A 6,830-nucleotide genomic window follows, 5' to 3' on the forward strand; every position below is an offset into this window, starting at 1 on the left:
TGTACTTAGACCAAATAAAACAGCTTCTAACAATTCTTCCCAATTGTCTTGGGTTTCATTGGATAGTTTAGAAAGGGATTTCTTAATTGTCTGATTTATTCTTTCATCTTGCCCATTAGTTTGAGGGTGGTAAGCAGAGGTTATCAAGTGTTTGATTTGAAATGAAGAGAACAAAAGTTCATTCAAACTATTTACAAATTCTCTGCCTTGATCTGAAAGAATTTTCTTTGGAGGACCAAATCGATAAAATAAAGTAGTAAGGCACTTTGAAACATAAAAGGCTAACTTTTCAGGAATTGCAAAAGCTTCAATATATTTACTCCAAAGATCAGTTATAGTTAAAATGTATTTGTTTCCAAGTTTTGTATGTGTAAGAGGTCCAATTAGATCTATACCCAAAATATCCCACAGTCCATTAACCATAATAGGTTTTAATTCCGGAGCAACAGTTCTTATTTTCTCCATACGTTGGCACTTGTCACATTCTTTAACCCATTTGTTAATATCATTAACCATCCCTAACAATTAAATTTAAGATAAAACTAAACTCAAACATGAATAAAATACGTAATATTGTGATAATACCTAGCCAATAGAATGAAGTTTTTAGCTTTGCTCTAGTGTTATTGAGACCAACATGAGCTCCATGATTAGAATCATGGACATCTTTAAACGCTATCATTTTTTCACAGTCGTTTATAAGAACTTGTAATTTTTTAAAAGCAGTTACATAATACAATTTACCATCTGAAGTATAAAAAAAGTTAGATTTAATTCAATGGTAATAATTATTTATTCAACAAACTATAATGTAATGTTTACATACCACATAGTTTGAATTTTTTAGCATACTTTAAAAAGGATTTACGCTCTGATTTGTAGTAGTTCATTCAGAGAGATATTGTTTAACATCTTCAACAGAATAGTTACGAACAGGCTTTTTTCAAATTAAGTTTTTGACTTTTTCGATTTAAATTAGAAAAGTAACTTGGAAGATTTAGCTAACGGAACAAGGCTACTTATTTAACGATAGATTTCACCTACCTAATGGAAACTTAACATCATATCTGCGCATGCTTATCGCATGCGCAGAGCTATCTGTCTACTTTTTTAACGGGCTACTTATTTAACGTAACACCGCCTCTGCACAGGTAAGCCGCATTAGTAACATACAATCATCACGAATTTTAAAAACTTCATACACCATTTTTAATTCTCGATTTTAAGAGTAAAGAACTTAGTTTAGAAGTTTTGTTGGCTCAATAAGGTACAGTAATATTAGGATAATTTATAACATTAAAATAAAAATAATAAAATATTTGTAAATAAATGTAAAAATAATGTAAACACTATACATTTATTAATATTGGAATTTCACTGTGAATATTAACAGTGTTTATATTGCAATATTAACAGTGTTAGTATTAGTTTCTTAAACTGGATATGTAAATAAAAAAAATTACCAAGTAGTTATTATGAGTATAAATTAACAGGAATAAGAACATGGCAAAAATATGATATTTAAAACAATGTAACAGAAATTACTGGTATAAATGTTGATCTGACATAAACATTTAAAGAGATACAGTTAGGTAAAAAAAGTTAGTTTTTAATATTTTTCAGAAACTAGATTTTCTAGGACAAGTAGTAGTAGTAGTATTTAAAACTGTAGCTGTGTTAACAGCGAGTGAGTTAAAAACTCACTTTGACAGCTTTTGACAATCTAAAAATATACAAAAATTTACTAAAGATAATAATGAACAAATTAAAAAAAATAAATATATAGTTAGTTCTAAGTTATTTTTTTAATGCCAAAAATTTGTCCAAACTGTTTTTGAAAATGTTTACATTTCCCGACATGACCACTTCCAATGGCAATTTGTTCCACAAATTCACAATTCTATTTATGATAAATTCATATCTTGGCACAAACTTGGTTTGCTCTCTGCTGTATTTTCTGCTGTGACCTCTGCATGATTTTGAAAATACTGGTTTGTTTAAAAGGTCTACTGCTTCAATCTTAATAAAAATCTGAAATATTTGAATAAGATCTCCTCTCTTCCTTCTTTCTGACAATGTTGTTAAACCAAGTATCTGTAAACGGTCTTCATACAGCAAGCTTCTTAAGTTCTTTATCATCCTTGTCACTCTGTGTTGCACCCTTTCTAATATTTCAATGTCACCTTTGCAGTTTGGTGACCAAACTGGCGCTGCAAATTCAATCAGAGGTCTAACAAAAGTAGTATATAGTTGCTTGAGAAGATGCTGATCCAAATGGACAAAAGTGTTTTTTATCATTCCCATTATTGCATTTTGATGAACACGCTACTATGTGTTTCTTCCATTTCAGTGATGTATCAAAATTTACATTTACTTTCATTCAGTTTGATTAACCATTTTTCTGACCAATCTTCTATAATATTTAAATATCTTTAAACTAATTTGGCGTCCTCAATTGAATATACAGCTGATAAGATTTTAGTGTCGTCTGCATATATTTTCACCATATTTTTGATTTTTTCTGGCAAGTCATTTATGTATGCTATGAAAAGGAATGGCCCCAGAATGGATCCCTGTGGAACGCCACTTGACACTTTTTTCCATGTTGACACTGCTTCACCCTGGACAACTCTTTGAATTCGATTATTCAGAAATGCCTCAATCCAGTTCAAAAATTTTCCTTTTATTCCATAAGCATTCAACTTTAATAAAAGTCGCTTGTGTGGCACTGTATCAAATGCTTTCGCAAAATCTAGCATTATAACGTCTACTGGTATGACTTTTGCTAGTTTCTGTGTGATAAAATCAAGTGTCTCTAAAAGATTTGTTGTACACGATCTCCGTTTTACGAAGCCATGTTGGCATTTTGAGATTATATTATGGTTGTCAAAAAAACTTTGCATTTTATTTCTTATAACTCCTTCAAATACTTTACATGCTATTGATGTGATTGACACAGGTCTGTAGTTGGATGCGTTTAGCTTACATCCTTTTTTAAAAATTGGAGTCACATTTGCTGCGCGCCATTGTAGAGGAAGGTTACTTGTATTGTAAGATGATTTGTAGATTAATGTAAGTGGTAGTGCCAATGATTTTGCACAATGCTTTAGTAAAATAGGATGTAAATTATCCACACCACAAGCTTTGTCTGTATTTAATTTTTCAAGACGATTCTGAATATCTATGTAGTCAATAAAATTATCGTTTAGATCAAGTGTGCAACTTATTAGTTTATCTGCTATTTCTGGCATAATGCTGCTTTCGTTTACAAAGGCGCTGTGAAACTGGTCGTTTAGAATATCTGCGATCTCACTTTGGTCATTTGTTACAGTACCATTAGAATTCAAAATGGCTTTTATTGATTGCTTAGTATTCCTCTGACTGTTTACGTATTTAAAAATAAGTTTTGGATTAGATTTTGATTTTATAATCAGGTTTCTTTCATAATCTTTTCTAGCTAATATGGCCTCTTTGGATACTAATTTTGTTATTGTTTTGTACGCATTGACTTGTACTGCATCTTTCCATTTGTTTGCTAGATTTATGTATCTTAGATCTTTTTTCATTCGTACTAGTGCTCTAAGTTTATTACTAAACCATGGATTTCGTTTGTGTTTATGTTTTGCATTAACATCAATCTTTGGTATATATAAATTACTCAGATAGTTTATGTGTAATATAAAAGTATCATACATTTGTTGTGTTGTTAAATTGTGAAAACAGAAGCTCCAGTTGATCGAATTAACTTTTTTGTCTATTTTTGTGTAATCTCCTCTGGTGTAGTCAAATTTATATTTTGGTGTTCTGCTTGTCTGGTTTATGTCTAATTCAAGTTTAAATGTAAGTACTAAGAGCCCCTTGTTTGCACAACCCAGAATTTCATGTGATTGGAGCTCATATATTCTGTTACTATCTTTGGTAAAAAGTCCAGTGTGTTCTTTACCTTTCTGTCTGACAGTCCAAAAGATGGAAAGTTAACATGCTGAATTAAGAATTCGTCATTTATTATATCAATGAAAATGTGTTCTGTTGAAATTTCACTGCTATTTACGTTTTCAACATATCCATTATTCCAGGTAATGTTCGGAAAATTGAAATCTCCTAGTATTAGTATATCTGCATACATTTTAACATCTACTTTACTTTTGGCATTGTGTATAACTTGTCTAAAATCATTCATGTCTATTTGTTCGTTTGGTCTATATATACATCCAATGAGGTATTTAATATTCATAATTACAACGACTGCCCATATTTGTTCTATTTTGCTGTCCTGATTACCAATACTTATTTCATATGATGTGAGATTGTTTTCAATGTATAAGGCAACTCCACCACCTTTCCGTCCATCAGATCTATTTTTATTGTACACCCTGTAACCTTCTATCTGTACAATGGATGAGTTTTGAAACCATGTTTCAGTGATTCCAGCTATACTAGCTTTTTTTAATTTACACAAGATTTTAAATTAAAAAATTGCCAAGCGATGTTGCATTCGTGTATAAACATTGCAGGTATTTGCTAGTACTGCTCAGTTCTTTTTCCATTCTCAACGTTACATTTAAACTTGACAAGTCCGGTTCCACGTATAGCATATCGAAAGGGATCATCTTGTCTTCTTGCTGCATTTTCGGTGTCTCTTAATTTTCTGAGCTCCATATTTTCATATTGCTCTGCTTGTGTCATATCTGTTGAAATATAAACTCCTTTGTACTGTAGGTTTGTTTTATCCCCAAGTTTCTTTGCCTTGGCTAATATTGGGTTTCTTTCTGACTCGTCACTTAGTATAACTAATATCTTTTCCTGGCGTGCTTTTGGTGATTCGGTTTGTAGGCCTGCTGTTGAGCTTCTTTGAAAAAATTTCAGTCTTTTGACATGTACTGGGTTGGTGACTGCTCCTATATAATTTAATATTTGGCTAACTTGTTGCTCAGTTTCTGCTTGTTTTTCCAAGTCATTTTATCATCATACAAGTCCATACATTTACAAGTCCATTTATTGTCATACAAGTCATTTTATTCTATAATTATAAACAGGAATAATAAAAATTATAAGTTTGGAAATTTTATAGTTTAGAAAATTGATTTTAAAATATCATAGAAAAGTCCTGCATTTCTTTTATAATCAACAATCTTGTACATTTTATAATACTTGTTAGTGAACTACATTTTTCAGACATATATTGTTTTATTTATTTTTAAAAATTTTAAAGCTTTTTTTTTTTTTTCTTACAGAGAAAAAAATTGTGGCTCAGCCATATTAATGATGATCTTGATTTGTGTATTGTTTGGCAAGTTTATATGTTGTGACACAAGAAGGTTTAGTCATTTCTACAAATATAATAAGAGCTACTGCACTTTTGAAATTCTTGTTCTTTTCTCAATGAGGGATTGCTAAAGTTTACTTTTTCCAAATAGCTTATGTATCATATTCTGTGGCATAATGAATCAGCCATTGAAAATTGTTTAGATTGTTTGGTGGCACTTAAGTCATTCTATCTTTTAAGTTGTCAATTGGATTTACGCTGAACCAGAGCCAATATCAACCATGGATAATAAGCATTAAACACAAGTATTAAAGACTGGATTTTCAAGTAAAGATTAAAATTAGTCATTATTATTAGTAGTTCAATACAACAAAGGTACAAACAACAGAAGATATAAAGAACATTTTTTTTCAATCACAAAAACTCTACCACTGGTGGTACTGTTACATTTCATAATACAGCTTCAATAATTGCTACTTCCAAAAAGGCACTAATTAAAAAAATATACAAAGTTAAAATTATTTAAAAATGTTGGACATTTACCATTGCCATCGAAATAAAAAAATCAGAGTGTTTTATTGAAATGTTTTTTTTTTTTGGGGGGGGGGGGGAATGAAGCTAAAGTCAAAAAACAAAAACTATATAAATATTTATGTATGCTTACAAACAGATATTAAGTTTTTATCTTTAATTACATAAAATTGTTAAAGCATGTAAAGGCAATGTAAATAATCTTAAGAAGTTTACTATTATTTATGACTGATATTTTAAATGTTGTATTTAAGATTTATGGATTTAATTAACTAAAATATGTGTTGTATAATGAAAAGATTCTTTAAAAAATTTTTATCTTGAAAAAGTATCTTTATTGTTTTTGTTGACCCTTCGTCATCAGAGAGTCAAATGTATATGTAATGTTACATTCTTTATTATTTTATTGATTATTAATTAAGATTAAGAGTCCTTCTTGACTAAACTACTGTTCATAAAATTTTGAATCATGCCAAAATCATATTTTAGTTACAATATAGTTTAAAGTTATCTTATTGCAATAATTTAGGTTCATTAATAAGATAATTTAACATGAACAAAATTGATAGTTTATTGGCAAAACGTTTCTCGTCATTGAGCTTTCAAGAAAAGCTAGAAATCAAAAATCTTGGGGCATACCAACCAAAAGGTGTTCGTATAACTTAAGTTGATGGTAAAAAAACACGAACATTTTGTGTATCATGGTTTGAAAAAAAATCATGGTTAAGTGTCAGTGATGAAAAAAATTCGTCGTTTTTTTTTTTGTGTGTATTTTGTTTGGTGGCGAGAGCTTGTGGGCAGAAAATGGCTGTAAAGATATGAAACATCTTTCTGAGCGAATACAAAGACACGAATCCAGTAAAACACATATAAGTAATTCGTTGCAGTTTCAAATGCTCGGAAGGACAAACATTTTATCGACAATTGATGCTGGATACAGTCTTAGCATAAAAAAACATAATTAGTTGACAAAAACAGACATACATTATCGAGGGTTATAGATTGTATAAAATTTTTTTGTGTACACGAATTG

The sequence above is a fragment of the Hydra vulgaris genome, chromosome 05 (assembly GCF_038396675.1).
Source record: "Hydra vulgaris chromosome 05, alternate assembly HydraT2T_AEP".
Lineage (NCBI taxonomy): Eukaryota > Metazoa > Cnidaria > Hydrozoa > Anthoathecata > Hydridae > Hydra > Hydra vulgaris.